Source organism: Schistocerca cancellata, chromosome 1, assembly GCF_023864275.1.
Source record: "Schistocerca cancellata isolate TAMUIC-IGC-003103 chromosome 1, iqSchCanc2.1, whole genome shotgun sequence".
In the NCBI taxonomy this organism is placed as follows: domain Eukaryota; kingdom Metazoa; phylum Arthropoda; class Insecta; order Orthoptera; family Acrididae; genus Schistocerca; species Schistocerca cancellata.
In genome coordinates, this window is record NC_064626.1 from 1086876629 (window position 1) to 1086899248 (window position 22620).

Consider the following 22620-nt stretch of genomic DNA (forward strand, 5'->3'; position numbering starts at 1 on the left):
ATAAGATACCGTTGAAAGTGCGCAGTAGAGTGATTACTGTTTCAGTAACATTTAGTAAAGGTTAACGAACAGAGCAATCCGATCATATCATTGATAATACAGATAACTATTGTGCTACAAAGGAGGACTACCCTCCTCCAAACAAAATCACTGTACTAACTACTGTTGTAAGATATTGTTGTTGTTGTTGAGGTCTTCAGTCCAGAGACTGGTTTGGTGTACCTCTCCTTGCTACTCTATGCTGTGTAAGCCTCTTTATCTCCGAGTAACTACAGCAACCTACATCCTTCTTAATCTGCTTATTGGTCTGCCTCCAGTACTAAATTGGTGATCCGTTGGTGCCTCAGAATGTGTCCGACCAACCGATCTCTTCTTTTGGTCAGGTTGTACCACAAATTTCTCTTCTACCAATTCTGTTCTATACCTCCTCATTAGTTACGTGATCTACCCTTCTAATCTTCAGCATTCTCCTGTAGCATCACATTTGGAAAGTTTCTAATCTTTTCTTGTCTAAACTGTTTATCGTCCATGTTTCACTTCCATAATGGCTACACTCCATGCAAATACTTTCAGGAAAGGAGTTCCTGACACTTAAATCTGTACTTGATGTTAACAAATTTTTCTTGTTCAGAAACGTTTTGATTGCCATCATCAGTCTACATTTTATATATTACCTAACTCGATTATCACCAGTTATTTTGCTTCCGAAATAACAAAACTCATATCACCAGTTATTTTGCTTCCCAAATAACAAAACTCATGTACTATTTTAAGTGTCTCATTTCATTGTCTAATTCCCTCAGCATCATCTGATTTAATTCGACTACATTCAGTTATCCTCGTTTTGCTTCTGTTAATGTTCATCTTATATCCTCCTTTCAAAATCCTCTCGCTAAACCTAACTAACCTAAGGACATCACACACATCCATGCCCAAGGCAGGATTGGAACCTGCGACCGTAGTGGTCGAGCGGTTCTAGACTGAAGCGCCTAGAACCTCTCGGCCACCTTTCGTGACCCACGACTCTTACAACTGCCATCTGGTTTCTGTACAAATTGCACATAGCCTTTCGCTTCCTGTATTTTACCCCTGCCTCCTTTAGATTTTGAAAGAGAGTATTCCAGACAACATCGTCAAAAGATGTCTCTAAGTTTGCAGATGCTACAAACGTAGGTTTGCCTTTCCTTAACCTATCGTCTGTGGGAAGTCTTAGGTTAGTATTGCCTCACGTTTTTCTACATTTCTCCGGAATCCAAACTTATCTTCCCCGAGGTCGGCTTCTACGAGTTTTGCCATTCTTTTGTGAAGGATTCGTGCTAGTATTTTGCAGCCGTGACTTATTAAAGATAGCTCGGTAATTTTCAGCACCTGCTTTCTTTGGAATTGGGGTTATTATATTCTTCTTTAGGGTATTTGGCATGTCTCGTGCATCTTGCTCACCAGATACAAGAGTTTCGTCACGGCTGGCTCTCCCAAGGCAATCAGTACTTCTAACGGAATGTTGTCTACTCTGGGTGCCTTGTATCGGCTTAAGTCTTTCAGTGCTTTGTTAAATTTTTCACGCAGTATCATATCTCCCTTCTCATCTTCCTCTACGCTCTCTTCCATTTCCATAATATTGCCCTCAAGTGCATCTCCCTTGTATAGACCTTCTACGTACTCCTTCCACCTTTCTGCTTTCCCTTCTTTGCTTAGGACTGATTTTCCATCTGAGCTCTTGATTTTCATACAGGTGCCTCTTTTTTCCAAAGGTCTCTTTAATTTTCCTTTGTCTGTATCTATCTTACCCCTAGTGGTATATGCTTCTACTCCCTTATATTTGTCCTCTAGCCAATGCTGCTTAGCCATTTTGTATATCCAGTCAGCCTCATGTTTTAGACGTTTGTATTCCCTTTCGCCTGCTTCATTTATTGCAGTTTTATATTTTCTTCTTTTATCGATTAAATTCAACATCTCTTGTGTAACCCAAGGATTTCTACCAGCCCTCGTCTTTTTACCTACTTGATCCTCTGCTGCCTTCACTAATTCATTTCTCAAGGCTATCCATTCCTCTTCTATTGTATTTCTTCCCCTATTCTTGTCAATCGTTCCCCAATGCTCCCTCTGATCCCCTTTACAACCTATGGTTCCTTCATTTTATCCATCTCCTTAAACTCATGCCTTTTTGCAATTTTTTCAGTTTTCATCTACAGTTCATAACCAATAAATTGTTGTCGGAGTCCACATCTGGAAATGTCTTACAATTTAAAATCTGGTCCCTAAACCTCTGCCTAACCACGATATAATCAATCTTAATCCTTCCGGTGCCTCCAGGTCTCTTCCACGTATACAACCTCCTGTCATGAATCTTAAATCAAATGTTAGCTATGATTAATCTATGCTCTGTACAAAATTCTACCAGGCGGCTCCCTCTTTCATTCCTTTCCCCCAGTCCATATTCACCTTCTACTTGATCATCTCTTCCTTTTCCTACTGTCGAATTCCAGTGGCCCATGACTATTAAAATTTCGTCTCCCTAAACTATCTGCATAATTTCTTTTATCTCATCATACATTTCCTCAATGTCCTCCTCGTCTGCGGAGCTAGTTTTCATATAAACTTGTACTACTGTGGTGGGTGTGGATTTCGTGTCTATCTTCTCTACAATAAAGCATTCACTAGGCTGTTCACAGTAGCTTACTCTCGTTGCTATTTTTTACTTATTATTAAACCTACTCCTGCATTTCTCCTACTTCATTCTGTATTTATAACCCTGTATTCACCTTACCAGAAGTTCTGTTCCTCCTGCCGAGTAACTTGGCTAATTTCCACTATATCTAACTTTAACCTATCCATTTCCCTTTTCAAATTTTGTAACCTATCTGCTCAATTAAGGGATCTAACGTTCCACGCTCCGATTCGTAGAGCCCCAGTTTTGTTTCTCCTGATGACGACGTCCTCTTGGGTAGGCTCCGCCCGGAGATCCGAATGGGAGACTATTTTACCTGCGAAATATTTTACCTAAGAGGATGTCATCATCATTTAACCATACAGTAGAGCTGCATGCCTTCGGGAAAAGTTACGGCTGTAGTTTCCCCTTGCTTCCAGCCGTTTGCAGTACCATCGCGGAAAGGCCGTTTTGGCTCATGTCAGATCAGCCAATCATCGAGACTACTGCCCCTGTAACTACTGAAAAGACTTATGCCCCCAGTCAGGAATCACACGTTTGTCTGGCCTCTCAACAGACACCTCTCCGTTGTGCTTGCACCTACGATATGGCTATACATATCGCGAAGGCGCGCAAGCCTCTCTACCAACGGCAAGGTCCATGGTTCATGGAGGGGGTCGGAAATTGTTATGATTGTGTTAAAACATTTTATAGATTTTACATTCCACGACAATAATAACGTAGACGTACCGCTGTTCTGTAAGGGTGTCAAGAATCACAACCAAAGGGCCCTAGTTAGAAAAAGAAATGACACCCTAGACTGCCACTCCTGGTGGTCGGGACGCACGGTGGGCAACTTTCAGGTTAGTATACCACTGTTGGGCAGGGTGTCTCCAGACACGACTTAGGCCTGGAATCGGACTGACTGGAGTGGAATTATCTGCAGTGATGAGTTCCGCTTGGAATTGCCCGATGACCACCAAAGACTCTCTCTAATTGAGAACCTATGGAGCATTGTGGGGAGAGTCCTATAACCAGCTCAGGATTTTGACGATCTGACTCGCCAACTGGACAGAATTTGGCACTGTATCCCTTAGGTGAACATCCAAGAACTCTATCAATCAATGCCAAGCCGAATAACAGTTTAAATGAGGGTAAGAGACTGGCCAACAAGTTATTGACCTGCTCAATTTGTGAAGCTCTTTCTCTTGAATAAATCATCAAATTTTTGTGAAACTGTAATCTTTTGTTTGTCTGTACATACAAATCTCATCTACCGATTTCCGTCCCATTCAGTTATTCCCTCGTGATTAATCGTTTTTTTTTCTTAGAGTGTATTTTTGTCAGTAAACTGCCTGAAAAAAATTGAAGCACCCATAAAGGTAAGCGGAAATGAAATGAAACTTTGCGGGTTGGAAGGGTATGTTATGTTATTGCAGTGATGAGAAAATCGAGTCAAATTTACAAAGAACTTGGCAGTATGACGCTACACTCCCCCCTGGCATGGTAGCGTGCATAGATTCAATTGCGAAGGCTGTTATAGAGCAGTTGCATCCTCTGTTGAGGCCAACTGGCCCACAAGATGTTGTAACTGGTGTTTGCTATCCTGGGGACTGGCATTGCGACTGAGATGACGTCGAGATGGTCTCCCACATGTTCTATCAGGAACAGGTATAGGAATCTTCCTGTCACAGTAGTACGTCAACAACAGGCACACACTTTATAGCCATACTTGCCAAGTGTGTGTATGAGCATTGCCTGTTGAAAAATGGCACCATAATACTCTCGCATAAGAGGTAACACAGGAGGCTGTAGGATGTCCGTGACATACCGTTGTGCCGTCAAAGTTCTCTCAGTAACTACCAGCGGTGACCTGTAGTCGTACCCGATGAAGCCAGTAGTAACACCGCTGTGCTTTTCCTAAACATTGGAGGAATGGGGCACACGGATCTCCTGTTGCCCGATGTAGTGCAGCAATTCTGCAGAAATATTAAGCCATACTGCCTCTGTAGCCGTCCATAATTGCGAAAGTGTCGCCGGTCAGGATTCTTTGCACGAATTGAACTCTCAATTATGTCCCATAAATGTGCGATGGGATTCGCGTCGGTCGGTCTGGGTGGCCCAATCATTCTCTCGAACTATCCAGGTTGTTCCTCAAACCATTCACGAACTACCGTGACTCGGTGACATGGCACACTGTCATCCCTGAAAGTTCAATCGTTGTTTTGGAACGCGAAGTCCACAAATGGCCGCAGATGTTCTCCAAGTAGACGAACGTAACCATTTCCAGTCAATGACCAGTTCAGCTGGATCAGAGGACCCTATCCATTCAATATAAACACAACCCACACCATTATGGAGCCACTACCAGCTTGCACAGTGCATTGTTGATAGCTTGAGTCCATTGCTTCGTGGGATCTACACCGCGCTCGAACCAGCTGATCAGACGCATCTGGCGAGGCCATGGCTTACCAGTCGCCTAGTGTCCATTCGATGTGGTCACGAGGCCATGACGGGCGCTACAGGCAATGTCGTGCAGTTAGCACAGGAACTCGCTTAGGTAGTCTGCTGCCATAGCCCATTAACGCCGTACTTTCCTAATAGATGGGTTCGTCGCGCGTCCAACATGAGTTCTGTAGTTATTTCATCCAGTGCTGCTTGTCTGTTGGCACTGACAACTCTACGCAAACGCCACGGTTCTTGGTCGTTGTCTTTGGTGGGAGGTAATGCCTGAAATTTTGTATTCTCGGCACGCTCTTCACATTGTGTATTTGGAATATTGAATTCCCTAACTCTAGCAGAAATGGAATGTCCAATGCGTCTAGCTCCAAGTACTATTACGCGTTTAAAGTCCGCTAATTCTCGTCGTGCGGCCATAATTACGTTGGAATCATTTTTACATGAATAACCTGAGTTCAAATAGCAGATCCGCCCGAGCACTGGCCTTTTATACCTTGTGTACGCGATACTACCGCCATCTGAATATGTGCATATCGATGATCTACGACTTAAGTCATCTCACTGTGTATTCTACAAGGCCTGGCAACAACACTTAAGCACTCTGGTGGCGGAATTGTAGCTCCAATCATTTAACACCTGCTTATAGTTAGTATGTTTATCAGATTACATTTACATCCAATCTTATCTGCTAGGTGCTTCAGTTCTTTTGTCAAGTAAAGCATTAAAATAGTAGGCACCTGTGACATGTTAAACGTGGGCGTCGCGGTGTGTCGTATGTTAAATTGGAAGGAGGGAGGAGAGGGTGAGTGACGACAGAAAACCGTGGACGCTCAGTCTCTCTCCCAGAAACGACCCTTGGAATCAGCGTCTGGGCTGGCTCATGAAAGGGCGATCAGTGCAGGAAAAACATGAACCCTTAGTACTAGGAACTGTGTTAAGATATACTTCAGTGTGACAAAGCTAATTTTAAGGAGTAACTTTCCATCTGCTTTAGTGCAAAATAGAACTAGAGTGACATCAAATTCTTAACGATGGCCTAGGCAAAGAATAGTTGATAATGACTGTACACAAATTCGGATTAAAACAGACAACTGTTTGAGATATTGCTGTTAACTGCTGTAGCTGTGCAGTAATTAACTTGAATCTGTGATCTAGAAATACAGAGATGGCTGAAGCCTAGCCATCGAATGACAATAAAAAAGTAGCAAGTCAACTTGCTGCAACAACACCTCCAGACTTGACTGTTTATGAGGAGGGAGGAAAGATTAAGGGGGAGAAATCTGTATCGAAAATCTCCCAACCCTTTTATGTCACAGGTTTGGATGTGGCAGACCCACCAATACTTGCATTTATGAACTCTGAATCCTTAATTTTCTTAGCTTCTCCCAATAAGGAATTGGTGTTTATCGCTGTAGCCAAACAAAATACAAAGGAATTCAAACAAGTTATATTTTACCCGCCCCTTACCCACTAATCGTCTGAAACACTACCCAAGGAATCTTACAGAACTGAAATAATTTCTGAGTAAGATGGTTCGCAGAACATAGATGCAGAATATTTAACAAACTTTCAGAGGAAAATGAATATACGGCCTGTACTGTTCATCAACAACAATAGCACGCGTATTTTTAAAGCATTCAGCAATTGTTTCTTTACATTGCTGTGCTATGCAATTATATGTTCATTTAAAATGTCCACATATATGAATTATATCAGTATGTAAATATTTCCAAAACCTCATTTTTACTCTTTGTTAAAAGAGCCATGCTATTCATAGGTAAATATTCCTGTAGTAAACTGAAAATTGTTATCACATGCGGAAATTTCAGTTGAAATACGTTATTCCTGCTACTAGCTTTCTCATTTATAAAAAAAATAGTTAGTGTATTAACAGTTCACTTCGTAGTACAAGAACGTGTCAGTAACTAATGATCGGCAATTGGTTTCCACATATATAGTGGAATTATGGCGAAAGTATGACTGGCGCGTGATAACAAGAATTCTAGAATAAAATGTTCTCGGTTTTACCCCTGACGAAGATGACGGAGGTAGTCATCGAAAGCTTGGGATTTTATCCAAATTTGACGCGGCAAGTAAACCGAGAACTTTTTATGCAAGGACTCCGTCGCGAAAGACTTCGTAGTCAACAAGAATCCTAACTTGTGGTTACCTAGCGTGCCTTATTTGTACAAATATAAAGCCGGGTTATTAGCACAACGTGTGCAAAGCATTAAGATCACAGGTAATATGGGATACTCTTAACAGACAACATATACAATCAGACCACGCTCGAAACCTTGAAATTCGCACAACATTTTAAATTAAGCATTAAAATTAACGAATTATTTATAGATGATTTGTTCTTAAATACATCATTCTATTTTCAGCCATTTACAGATACTACCACCAGACGTCTCTATGGAAGAGGGTCTATGTAGACAGGGAATGGCCAATTATGCAGTTGACTCAGATTAGCTAAGAGCTCAGGTCGTCCTGTTTTTATCAGGCCCCGCGACTACTTCGGCATCTGCGGCGTGCCCGTTATTTTTTCAGGTTTTTTTTTCAACGTTTGGAAACCTGATTCTATGGCATTGCACTGTATATTTTTTAAACTTGTTGCACTACTAAGGAAATTTTAAATGACATTTGGTTGTATGTCGCAAAGATAGGCTGGCCCAAATGATATAATTTATTTTACACCCGTCAATAATACGGCTATATCTAGTGACGTTAGTACAGGTCCAGATGCGAAATAATTTGGTTAAAGGTAGGGGTTAAAGGTGTATCAAACATGATAGTCGGATGAATTTATAAGCCCCCTGTCTCAGGAGCAGTAGTGGTGGAACCTGTGAGGGAAGACTCAGAGAACGTTTAAGTAAATTTCTTGGCATTCTTGTTGTATTAGGGGGGGGGGGGGCACTTAAGCTTACCAGGTACAGAGTGGAAAGTGATTATGACTGGTAGTAGAGGCAGGGATTCGTTGTTATAATTCTACATGCCTTAACCGAAGATAGCCTTGAGCACTCAATTATACAGAGTTAAGTCACTAACTATTACCATCTAAAATAACTCCGAAAGTATGATAGTAACTGAAAATTTTGTGGGACAAATGCTGCATCGGACAATGGGCACCATAATTTGACGTTCGTTTTTTGTTGCTAGGTGAGATATGAATGTCAACTTTGGTTTTTAAAATGGGATGCTATAGTTTATTACTTATTTTATGATAGCGGCTATCGATACGAATCCAATGATGTGTAACAGTAAGATCTTTGAAGGTAAACTAAGGTCAAAAAGGTGGCATGAAACTCCATTTACAGAAGGTGTTCGAGGTGATGACTATTGATATCACTGCTACAATCTTCTTATCATGGATTGAGTGGTATTCCTTACCACTTCGGCACTTATCGAAGCACATACTCATGCTCTGACATTTCTCTCTCACGCATCGTGCAAATATACACACCAAAAAATGTTTGCATCATCTCGGTTCCGAGAGTTCCGGAACCTGTACAGAAAACTGGAATAGAGATCAACATAAACATCATTTCCGCCCTTTTTATTGCTCACGAAAACCACACATTGGATATTGTACCACCATACAGCGAGACCTTCAAAGGTGGTGATACAGATTGCTGTACACATCGGTACGTCTGATACGTAGTAGCACGTCCTCTTGCACTGATGCATGCCTGTATTCGTCGTGACATACTATCCACAAGTTCATCAAGGCTCTGTTGGTCCAGATTGTCCCACTCTTCAACCGCGTTTCGGCGTAGATCCCTCAAAGTGATTGGTGGGTCACGTCATCCATAATCAGCCCTTTTCAGTCTATCACAGGCACGTTCGATAGGGTTCATGTCTGGAGAACATGCTGGCCATTCTAGTTGAGTGATGTAGTTATCCTGAGGGAAGTCATTCACAAGATGTGCACGATGAGGGAGCGAATTGTTGTCCATAAAGACGAATGCCTCGCCAATATGCTGCAGATATGGTTGCACTATCAGTCGGGGGATGGAATTCACGTATCGTACAGCCGTTACGGCGCCTTCCATGACCACCAGTGACGTATGTCGGCCCCACATAATACCACCTCAAAACAGCAGGGAATCTCTACCTTGCTGCACTCGCTGGACGGTGTGTCTAAAGCGTTCAGCCTGACCGGGTTGCCTCCAAACAAGTCTCCGACGATTGTCTGATTGAAGGCACATGCGACACTCATCGGTGAAGAGAACGCGATGCCAATCCTGAGCGGTCCATTCGGCGTGTAGTTGGGCCCGTCTGTACCGTGGTGCATGGTGTTGTGGTTTCAAAGGTGAACCTCGCCATGGACGTCGGGAGTGAAATTGGGCATCATGCAGCTTATTACGCACAGTTTGAGTCATAACACCACGTCCTGTGGGCGCACGAAAAGCATTATTCAACATGGTGGCGTTGCTGTTAGGGTTCATCCGAGCCATAATCCGTAGGTAGCGGTCATCCACTACAGTAGTAGCCTTTGGGCGCCCAGAGCGAGGCATGTCATCGACGGTTCCTGTCTCTCTGTATCACCTCCATGTCCGTACAACATCGCTTTGGTTCACTCCGAGACGCCTGGACTCTTCCCTTGTTGAGAGCCCTTCATGGCACAAAGTAACAATGCGTACGCGATCAAAACGCTGTATTGACCATCTAGGCATGGTTGAACTACAGACAACACGAGCTGTGTACCTCCTTCCTGGTGCAATGACTGGAACTGATCGGCTGTATGACCCTCTCCGTCCATTAGGCGCTGCTCATGCATGCTTGTTTAGATCTTTGGAAGGGTTTAGTGACATCTCTGAACAGTCAAAGGAACTGTGTCTGTGATACAATATGCACAGTCAACGTCTATCTTTAGGAGTTCTGGGAACTGGGGTGATGCAAAGCTTTTTTTGATGTGTGCAGTAAATATTCGCCGAATACGGCGTATCCTTCTAACGCGCCCTTGACATATAAACAACATTCGACGGTTTCGCAATACAACACTAATAGGAACGGTAAGACTAGTATCGTCGAATCAAGCGAATCTGAATGATGAATTTCTCCGAAGAACAAGACGATGTATTTCTCATTTACGGAGAATGCCAACGAAGTTCATTAAGCGCTAGAGACTTACACGCTGAAAGATATCCTCAACGTATTCACCCTACACGTCGTATATTTAAACATGTGTATGATAAACTGAGAACAACTGGATCTTTAACGCATCGGAAACATATCCGGCAAAGGAAAGTTACTAACTAGGAAACGGAAATTGGTACTCTCCTTGTGTAAGTTATCGTCAATTCGCAAGGGAATCTGGCATGAGCCAGAGTAGTGTTGTTCGTGTTCTGCATGGCGATAAATATCATCCTTACCACATCAGTCTCCACCAAGAATTAACAGCTAATGATTGCGTCGCATTGAATTCTACCGATGGGCTCAACTTCAGATTCAGAGGGATGACACGTTTATTAATTTGATTTTATTTACTGACGAGGCTACATTCACGAACCATGGAAATGTTAATTTGCATAACATGCATTATTGCGCAACTGAAAATACATGTTGGCTGCGGCAAGTTGCACACCAAAAACCGTGGTCGGTGAATGTATGGTGTGGGATTCTGGAGGACAGAATTATAGGCCCCTATTTCATCGAAGGAAATCTTCATGGTAGGAAGTACACCACATTCCTGCCATAAACATTAGGTCTGCTATTGGAAGAAATACCTTTAGGAACAATGAACAGAATGTGGTATCAACACGATGGGTATCTTGCACATTTTTTGCTGATGGCTAGAAATGAGTTGCTGAGACAATTTCCAAATCGTTGGATTGGACACGGAGCAGGTGTGTCATGGCCGGCTTGTTGGCCAGACTTGACGCCTCTGAATATTTCCCAGTGGGGATTCTTAAAACACATTGTATATGAAGACGTTCCAACTACACCTGAAGATATGCGAGAGAGAATTGTCAGAGCATGTGCTTCGATAAGTGCCGATGTGATAAGGAAAACCACTCAATCCATGAAAATAAGTTTGCAGCACTGCATTGATACCAATGGTTATCACTTCGAACACCTTCTGTAAGTGGACATTCAAGCCACCCTTGCGACATTCGGTGACATTCAAAGACCTTACTGTTACACTCCACTGTATTCGCCTCGATAGCTGCTATCGGAAAATAAATACCAAACTATTACATTCCATTAAAAAAAAAACTAAGTTGACCTTAATATCTCTGACGAGACCCCACCTAGCAACAAAAAACCAATGTCATATTATGGCTTTCGTTGTCCCATGCACTTTTGTCCCACAAACATTTCAGCTCCTACCATACTTTCGGAGTTATTCTTGGTGGCAATAATTAGTGACTCACCCTGTATAACCGAAACGTGTGGGTAACGTCTTAGACCTCCTGGTTACAACCAGGCCCGAACTTTTCGACTCAGTTAAAGCACAGGTGAGGATCAACTTTCATAAGGCCGTAAAAGCATTTATACCAAAAAGGGGTTTCCTTTCCAAGACATGGCTTGTAGTATCAAATATAGTCCTTAATTTGAGGAGGACAGTTCTGAGAATGTTTGGAGCACAGGATTACATGGTAGTGGAACATGGACTGCGGGCAAACCGTAACAGAAGAGAATCGAAGCATTTGAGATGTGAGGCTGCAGAAGAATGTTAAAAATTAGGTGGACTGATAAGGTAAGGAATGAGGAGATCCTCTGCGGAATCGGCGAGGAAACACTGGAAAACATTGACAAGAGCAAAGGACAGGGTTATAGGAAATGTGTGAAGAAGGCAGGGAATAACTTCTACACTTTTATAGTGAGTTGTAGAAGGCAAAAGCTGTATAGGAAGACAGAGATCCGAATACATCCAACAAATAATTGAGAACACAGGTTGCAAGTGGTACTATGAAATGAAAAGTCAAGAGATTGATTACTAAAAAACAGGCATTACTAATACAGGTGCCAGTAACAATGTAAATGAATAAGATATTTATGCCTAGCAAGTGTGACAAGAAATGTGTTTGAGATTAAGTAAACAATCAGAATTAACAATCATCTCCAGGGCTGAAAATGTTGAATATCAACGGACAATATTCCGAATAAGTCTTGTATGGATAGGTGCCAAGGAAAGATGGGAGGGACGACGTTGTTGTAACCATGTGGCACAGAGCTTTCACGCCGTTCGGCAAAGTCAGTGGGGTTGCCTGCACAGCGGGCGTATGCGACGGGAAGACAACATACACTCCTGGAAATTGAAATAAGAACACCGTGAATTCATTGTCCCAGGAAGGGGAAACTTTATTGACACATTCCTGGGGTCAGATACATCACATGATCACACTGACAGAACCACAGGCACATAGACACAGGCAACAGAGCATGCACAATGTCGGCACTAGTACAGTGTATATCCACCTTTCGCAGCAATGCAGGCTGCTATTCTCCCATGGAGACGATCGTAGAGATGCTGGATGTAGTCCTGTGGAACGGCTTGCCATGCCATTTCCACCTGGCGCCTCAGTTGGACCAGCGTTCGTGCTGGACGTGCAGACCGCGTGAGACGACGCTTCATCCAGTCCCAAACATGCTCAATGGGGGACAGATCCGGAGATCTTGCTGGCCAGGGTAGTTGACTTACACCTTCTAGAGCACGTTGGGTGGCACGGGATACAAGCGGACGTGCATTGTTCTGTTGGAACAGCAAGTTCCCTTGCCGGTCTAGGAATGGTAGAACGATGGGTTCGATGACGGTTTGGATGTACCGTGCACTATTCAGTGTCCCCTCGACGATCACCAGTGGTTTACGGCCAGTGTAGGAGATTGCTCCCCACACCATGATGCCGGGTGTTGGCCCTGTGTGCCTCGGTCGTATGCAGTCCTGATTGTGGCGCTCACCTGCACGGCGCCAAACACGCATACGACCATCATTGGCACCAAGGCAGAAGCGACTCTCATCGCTGAAGACGACACGTCTCCATTCGTCCCTCCATTCACGCCTGTCGCGACACCACTGGAGGCGGGCTGCACGATGTTGGGGCGTGAGCGGAAGACGGCCTAACGGTGTGCGGGACCGTAGCCCAGCTTCATGGAGACGGTTGCGAATGGTCCTCGCCGATACCCCAGGAGCAACAGTGTCCCTAATTTGCTGGGAAGTGGCGGTGCGGTCCCCTACGGCACTGCGTAGGATCCTACGGTCTTGGCGTGCATCCGTGCGTCGCTGCGGTCCAGTCCCAGGTCGACGGGCACGTGCACCTTCCGCCGACCACTGGCGACAACATCGATGTACTGTGGAGACCTCACGCCCCACGTGTTGAGCAATTCGGCGGTACGTCCACCCGGCCTCCCGCATGCCCACTATACGCCCTCGCTCAAAGTCCGTCAATTGCACATACGGTTCACGTCCACGCTGTCGTGGCATGCTACCAGTGTTAAAGACTGCGATGGAGCTCCGTATGCCACGGCAAACTGGCTGACACTGACGGCGGCGGTGCACAAATGCTGCGCAGCTAGCGCCATTCGACGGCCAACACCGCGGTTCCTGGTGTGTCCGCTGTGCCGTGCGTGTGATCATTGCTTGTACAGCCCTCTCGCAGTGTCCGGAGCAAGTATGGTGGGTGTGACACACCGGTGTCAATGTGTTCTTTTTTCCATTTCCAGGAGTGTAGTTCCAGTCCGGCGTTAAGGTTGGTTGGTTGGTTGTTTCGGGGAAGGAGACCAGACAGCGAGGTCATCAGTCTCATCGGATTAGGGAAGGACGGGGAAGGAAGTCGGCCGTGCCCTTTGAAAGGAACCATCCCGGCATTTGCCTGGAGCGATTTAGGGAAATCACGGAAAACCTAAATCAGGATGGCCGGACGCGGGATTGAACCGTCGTCCTCCCGAATGCGACCGGCGTTAAGGGACGCCGCCTTTGCCACACTGTACTTTGCGCCGCTCACAAGGACGGAACTAGAGTTATCGTCAGCATTCCTCCAACCGCCATATGTTTAGGGAGCTACGTGGCCTGATGACAGCAGAGCTATCAAGGGAGAGGCCTCAGACATAGCCAGCCGATTCGACTCATTTTTGGAATGTCGCTTGGGTGTAAACGAAAATGAAAGACTGTACGGTATTTTGGCTCAACATCTCCCAATTTTTTGTGCAAACTACTCCTAAAGTTATTGGCGCGCTATCGACTCAGAAATGATGAGCTCGATAGGTAACTGAAAACTGAACATTTCTTATCAATATATATGGCGACCGTAACACATTTATTCCTAGAAAACGAGGAAAGAAACTGACTGCCGGTTATGTACTCATAAGGTAAGAAGTGCTCAACGAAATCACTGCTGGCGTAGCGACCACGGCATCTGGCTGTGGAGCGGAGAGACTGTGTTCGATTCTCATTTGCTTTCAGCAGTTTTTTGTCTTTTTATTCTATTCTGTTTCGAAATTGTTAGGCATAGTAGGGTTAATAAGGTAAGTAAAGCAGTAGAGTATAATAAAAAAGTAGACAAATAAATTTCTCAAACGATTTGGATTAGTTAAGAGTAAGAAATTTAATCCTTGTCGGTTTACAATGTGTGTTTTACTCTCTTGCTTATATTTAATTTCTTTCAAACAATTAGGTGGATGATACTTGTTATATAAACTTTTGAAGCAGATATACTCGCAGCGCCATCTAACGAATGCAATTTTAGCACAACTACATCTTTCCTTCCGAAGATTCAGAGTAAAAAATGTTGGTTTCCATTTAAAAATTTTTCGTTTTGAGAATTAATTTTGATGCATACCGCGCATTTCTGAAAAAAAAGATGCTGAAAGTTAATCTTGAATTGAGCTGTGCATCACAATTGGATGTGCAATTCGCACTGGATTTCCACAAGCAGAGGTTTATTCTGACGCCGAGAAGTAAAATTTTTAACTTGGCGATAAAAATAAAAGTCATATGGAGGGCACATAGGTACGCAGTTGGGCGGTATTATTTCTACCGTGCAAGTCGGTTGACCCTCGTGATCTATAAACATGCCACCGTTCACGACGGCGTTAGTTTGTTCATGCCAGGAATCCAGTATCAGACCAAACTTATTACCAGCATCGTACGTTTTTTAAAATGTTCAAGGTATGTTTTGAGAACTGAATTCTTCTATTTCCCGGACTTGAAGCAAGTGACGTAAAAATTTTTTAATGAGTCAGTTAAACGATTGACCTCCTCTATACGCCGAGGACCAGATTGATCATTAATTTCTTATAATCATGGGAAAACTTTAGCCAACAATTTTTCAGGTGCTGCGATGGAAAGTTTCACCGCGTATGAATGCGTTGTTTTAGGCACACTATCAGCTGCGACAAGGGTTATTTGTTCCCCATTTTGCGATAGCGTGCGCCGAATAGTCGTCTTCGCATTAAAATTACTCGGAATTGTTTTTATACAACGAGGCATAAAATTTTAATTCTTTACTAGTCTAAGTAGTTGCCTACTTTTTTATTATTCTTCATTGATTTACTTACTTCATTGATCCTCCTACCCCTACAATTTGGCGAGGAAAAAAATATAAATGAAAAAAAAATATTCTGAGTGCAAATGGGTATGAAACACAAGTTCAGTGCTACCGAGCCAGGTGCCTTGGCCGCTACACCAGCGGCGCTTTCGTTTAACACTGTATACTTTATAGGTACACAAAGATAAGTCGAAACGTTTCTTTCGTCGTTTTCTAGGAAAATATGCGTTTGCTGTTCCACAATATACTGACAAAAATGCTCGGTTTTCAATTGTCTATCGATCCCGTCAATTCTGAATCGATAGCGCATCAATAACTTCAGAGTAGATTTCTCAGAAAGGGGTGGGTTATATACAAGCGACATGCCAAATATTAGCGGAATCAGTTGGCGATTTCTGTAAGTCGAAGCCAATGTCCTTCCAGCCAGTGTGACGATTATCACCACCTGTCTTCGACGGCTGCCAGTGGCTCACAAATTCATCGACCAGCGAATAGCACTTATTGGAAGTGCAACTTAATCTAAGCAGGACTTTGATATAAAGTGAATACTGGACAAATATTGTGTAATATTGTACATGGCTACACGTTCAGAGACCGTGAATAGTTACAACTGAAAGAAAATCAGCCCTCGGTCATTATTTTTAACAAATTAACCTGGTTTCGACACTGCTAGGAGTGTCTTCCTCAGAATTTAAAATGGGGGCCAATTATCCTTCCTCCCATAATGCCGCACCATACATTAACCCGCCAAGATCGCTGATGTTCCACTTGTCGCAGCCATCGTCGATTTTCCGTTGTCCATTAGTGCATATTATGCCGGTTTACATTACCGCTGTTGGTGAATACGCTTCGTCGCAAAATAGAGCGCGTGCAAAAAATCTGTCATCGTCCCCTAATTTCTCTTGTGCCCAGTGGCAGAACTGTACACGACGTTCAAAGTCGTCGCCATGCAATTCCTGGTGAATAGAAATATGGTACAGGTCCAATCGATGTTGATGTAGCATCCTCAACACCGACGTTTTTGAGATTCCCGATTCTCGCGCATTTTGTCTGCTACTGATGTGCGGATTAGCCGCGACAGCAGCTAAAACACCTACTTGGGCGTCATCATTTGTTGCAGGTCGTGGCTGACGTTTCACATGTGGTTGAACACTTCCTGTTCCCTTAAATAACCTAACTATCCGGCGAACGGTCCGAACACTTGGATGATGTCGTCCAGGATACTGAGCAGCATACATAGCACAGGCCCGTTGGGCATTTTGATCACAGTAGCCATACATCAGCAAGATATCGACCTTTTCCGCAATAGGTAAACGGTCAATTTTAACACGGGTAATGTATCACGAAGCAAATATCGTCTGCACTGGCAGAATGTTACGTGATACCACGTACTTACACGTTTGTGACTACTACAGCGCCATCTATCACAAAGCAAAAAAAGTGGTCCAACTAAAACATTCAAATTTCTTTACGTACTATACGAATATGTAATAAAAATGGGGGTTCCTATTTAAGAAAAACGCAGTTGATATCCGTTTGACCTATTGCAGCGCTATCTAGCGGGCCAACCATAGCGCTGGTTTCGCTCTTCAAGCTAGACGAGTTTCGTCCTTTGTAGTTTTTTCGTTTGATGCTTATTTCGTGAGATATTAGGACCACCCTATATATATATATATATATATATATATATATATATATATAGGGTGGTCCATTGATATATATATATATATATATATATATATCGTAATAAATATTCGAAGGTTTACTCAGAACTGATATATTACTTTTTTGCATTCTCGATAGAACAGGAAAGACCCTATGTGGTTCAACAGCTGTGTTAGAAACTTACATACATTTAAATGGGGTCAAAGCCTTATTGACAAGTAAAAACTCAACGAGGCCTAAATGAGCTCTAGGAGAGCCATGCGAAAATCTTTCAGCAGTTTTGAAGGTAAAATTATATCTGCTGATTTGACAAAAATCTCCTGTGAAATTTTGGTGTTACACAAAGTCAATAATGTTTTTAAAGCCCTCCACTTACTCAGCAGCCATACTGCCACCGAAACGGATGTGATACAGAGAAGGCCGGACTCTAAAATTCCGTCCCGCAGCTCGTAGTCTCGCGGTCGCGTTCTCGCTTCCCAAGCACGGGGTCCCTGGTTCGATTCCCGGCGGGGTCAGGGATTTTCACCTGCCTCGAGACGACTGGGTGTTTGTGTTGACATGAACGTGGCGAGTTTGGACTGAGCAAAGGTTGGGAGTTAGTACAGGCGCTGTTAACCGCGCAGTTGAGCGCCCCACAAACGACACATCATCACCTAAATTTCGCATTTTCCGAAATTGTTTGAATGAGGAAGGTCGTATTACAGTTCAACTGAGTCTTCGCACGAACACCAAATGACTGATGTAGAGATAACTGGCAGTTGGATACGAAATCAGTTCAAAAGCACTGAACAAAGAGAAGGCGACTGAGCTTGAAGGCATACGTCACAGACACGATTCTACGAGGTGCATTCAAGTTCTAAGGCCTCCGATTTTTTTTCTAATTAACTGCTCACACGAAATCGATGAAACTGGCGTTACTTCTCGACGTAATCGCCCTGCAGACGTACACATTTTTCACAACGCTGACGCCGTGATTCCATGGCAGCGGCGAAGGCTTCTTTAGGAGTCTGTTTTGACCACTGGAAAATCGGTGAGGCAATAGCAGCACGGCTGGTGAAAGTGCGGCCACGGAGAGTGTCTTTCATTGTTGGAAAAAGCCAAAAGTCACTAGGAGCCAGGTCAGGTGAGTAGGGGGCATGAGGAATCACTTCAAAGTTGTTATCACGAAGAAACTGTTGCGTAACGTTAGCTCGATGTGCGGGTGCGTTGGCTTGGTGAAACAGCACACGCGCAGCCCTTCCCAGACGTTTTTGTTGCAGTGCAGGAAGGAATTTGTTCTTCAAAACATTTTCGTACGATGCACCTGTTACCGTAGTGCCCTTTGGAACGCAATGGGTAAGGATTACGCCCTAGCTGTCCCAGAACATGGACACCATCATTTTTTCAGCACTGGCGGTTACCCGAAATTTTTTTGGTGGCGGTGAATCTGTGTGCTTCCATTGAGCTGACTGGCGCTTTGTTTCTGGATTGAAAAATGGCATCCACGTCTCATCCATTGTCACAACCGACGAAAAGAAAGTCCCATTCACACTGTCGTTGCGCGTCAACATTGCTTGGCAACATGCCACACGGGCAGCCATGTGGTCGTCCGTCAGCATTCGTGGCACCCACCTGGATGACAATTTTCACATTTTCAGGTCGTCATGCAGGATTGTGTGCACAGAACCCACAGAAATGCCAACTCTGGAGGCGATCTGTTCAACAGTCATTCAGCGATCCCCCAAAACAATTCTCTCCACTTTCTCGATCATGTTGTCAGACCGGCTTGTGCGAGCCCGAGGTTGTTTCGGCTTATTGTCACACAATGTTCTGCCTTCATTAAACTGTCGCACCCACGAACGCACTTTCGACACATCCATAACTCCATCACCACATGTCTCCTTCAACTGTCGATGAATTTCAATTGGTTTCACACCACGCAAATTCAGAAAACGAATGATTGCACGCTGTTCAAGTAAGGAAAACGTCGCCATTTTAAGTATTTAAAACAGTTCTCATTCTCGCCGCTGGTGGTAAAATTCCATCTGCCGTACGGTGCTGCCATCTCTAGGACGTATTGACAATGAACGCGGCCTCATTTTAAAACAATGCGCATGTTTCTATCTCTTTCCAGTCCGGAGAAAAAAAAATCGGAGGCCTTAGAACTTGAATGCACCTCGTATAACGATTACAAAAGAGAACTTGCTCCTCTTATAGGAGCAGTCTCCATTAGGTCGCTGTTGGAACGAAGAGTTTCAGGTAACTGGAAAGATGAGCAATTGATCACGGTTTTCAAGGGAGATCATCGAACAGCTACATACAGCTATTGGCTTATATAGCTGACATTAATCTGTTGTAGAACTGGAGTAGCACGCGTTTCGTGCTCGTATATTATGAATGTCCTGGAAATAGAAAATTTCCTTTATAAAAATTAATGTGGACTTCGCAATCAGCGATTTCCTGAAACCCAGGTTGCTCTTTCCGGCCGTGAAACGCTGGACTCAGTAGATACCAGCACCGACGTTGATGCCGTGTTCCTTGACTTCCAGCAGGCGTTCAACACATTTCTGTACTAGCACCTAATAAAAAGAATACAAGCGTATGGAATATCAGACCACCCTTGTGATCGGATTGAAGGGTTTCAAGGAAATAGATCACAGCATGTCGTTCTTAACGGACAGAAATCTTCTCAGGTAAGGGCGCGTTCCAAAGCAGTGTTATGGAACCATCACTGTAAACAATATATTTCAACTGACCTAGTAGATAACGTGGGTAGGTCCATAAGTCTGTTTGCGGACAATACGCTGCATGCATGTTATCCCAAAGAGGAATGGTCAATATTCGAGGATATGACAGGAACGATCATTTGAAAAAATCTTCATACTGACATATGCCCTGTTCCAAATATTTCCCGCAACAGAATGCATTTCGTCTACTTTCTGTATTGTTCAGTATGTTCTTAGAGTTACACATAACCGGAGGTTCGAGTCCTCCCTTGGGCAAGGGTGTTTGTGTGTTGTTCTTAGCATAAGTTAGTTTAAGTACTCTACGTCTAGGGACCGATGACCTCAGCAGTATGGTCCCTTAAGAATTCACACATATTTAGTTACACATGTACACGAGTACACAGTCAGTAAACATTACAAAATGCATTTAGAAAAGTGTCAATTGAAAGATACGTATTTTTAGCACATTCACCTGTGAGCTACATCGTCCATGCCACAATTAAGCTGTTGTAGGACGCTGCAACATTCAAATAACGTATTGCTGTTCCTGCACAGGTTGTTGAACTATACTTTCAGGAAAAGTATGAACTTGAAAGAATATCTTTTCGCGCGGTATGCTGAAAACGCTGGTAGACACTCAACGACCAGAAACTGGAAGAGCGCCGACGATATTCTTCGACAGCAGCAGGAACGCTATCATCGCAAAAGCCATAAACATTCACCATATCTTCATAATTTTGAATGAGGTAGAAGTATGGTATTTTATACAGCGCATGTAGAAAAAAATCTTTAACCGATGTTGCTCTCTGATTCACCCTCAGTCTCGCGCAATACTTCGCTCAGAACACACCATGAACAGCTGCGTGTTCAACGGGCAAGTTTGATGACAGGAAGACATCCTGAGGAAAGAAATTGAAAATAACGTCAAACAGGTTGCGCTCGTAAGACACGTACGTGCGCTACATTAGCCCAAAAACAAAATGATGTACATTTAAAGTGTTCCTATCTCGGAAATCATTCGGCATAGGACATATGTTCATACAAAGTTTTGTGCTTAAAATGAGCATTCTAGTAATATCTCTGAACAGTGACCACTCCTCCTGTGACACCCTGTGTACGGAAGCCGCAGCGCTAGGAAACTGAAGCGAAATGCAGGAAGACCTGCACAGGATTAGTGATGCATGTGTTTTATATTCTTTAAAATAAATATTCGTTAAAATACTGGCCTAACCGAAAGCGTATGAAATTGACCGCTCAGACTGAAAAACATAAGGAAACTCTTTGACAGTAAGCTAAAATGAATCAACAAGACTGAGCAGACAAGTAAAAAATTGAGTTGCCCTTCTTGGGCTCAATAATTTTTTATTATGTACAAAAAATTAGTTATTTAAGAATATATTGCGCTCAACTGTTAATCTTTCATAAGTGACAATGAGTAGCTTACATGAGGAGTGTTGCTAACACATTCAACCGTGCGTTTAAATTTCTTTATTCAAATGCGAGCGGTTTCGGCGACGCATTGTATGGTTATCAGATACTATGTACATCAATTGGACAACAACATCAGTCATACAAACAACACAAAAAACAATATTAACATAAATGTTAGCAAATACTCTTTCTTTAATAAACAGTATGACAAGTCATATCACTTAGCAAATCACATTATCAATCAGACGTAAATCATAATTTGTTCTGTCCAGTACCAACATTAATGGTTAATCTCAAAGGGCTTCAAAACAGGTCTGTTGCTTAACAAGAGCAGCCACTCACTGGTTAAATTAACCTTCGAGCTTATGTACAAACAGTAACTGTGAACTCAAAATGGCTACAAATGCTCAGTGAGAGTAGGAAATCACATATGTTGAGTACGTTAGTCAACCAACGCGAACATGTACAAAGCATTTAGTATACACTGAGGTGACGAGAGTCATTGGATACCTTCTAATATCGTGTCGCACCTCCTTTCGCCCGGCATACTGCAGCATCTCGACGTGGCATGGACTCAACATGTTGTGGGGAGTGCCAGGCTGCCCCTATAGTCATCCATAATTGCCGAAGCGTTGCCATTGCAGGATTTTATACACAAATCGACCTTTGAATTGTGTCCCATAAATGTCCGATGGGATTCATGTCGGGTGGATGGCCAAATCATTAGCTCAAACTGTCCGGAGTGTTCTTCAAACCAATTGCGAACAATTGTGGCCTGGTGACATAAAACTTCCATCGTTGTTTGAGATCATGAAGTCCACGAATGGCTGCAAAAGGTTTCCATGTACTGTTGTGAAACCCAGCTCGCGCAATTCGTCCACGAGACTCAGAGGGTCATAGACACGGGTTCACAGGTAGATGCCGTGTTTCTTGACTTCTGCAAGGCGTTCGATACAGTTCCCCACAGTCGTTTAATGAACAAAGTAAGGGCATATGGAGTGATTTCAGGTGTGCCGCAGGGGAGTGTCATAGGACCGTTGCTATTCACAATATATATAAATGACCTGGTGGATGACATCGGAAGTTCACTGAGGCTTTTTGCAGATTATGCTGTGGTGTATCGAGAGGTTGTAACAATGGAAAATTGTACTGAAATTGCAGGAGGATCTGCAGCGAATTGACGCATGAGGGAATGGCAACTGAATCTCAATGTAGACAA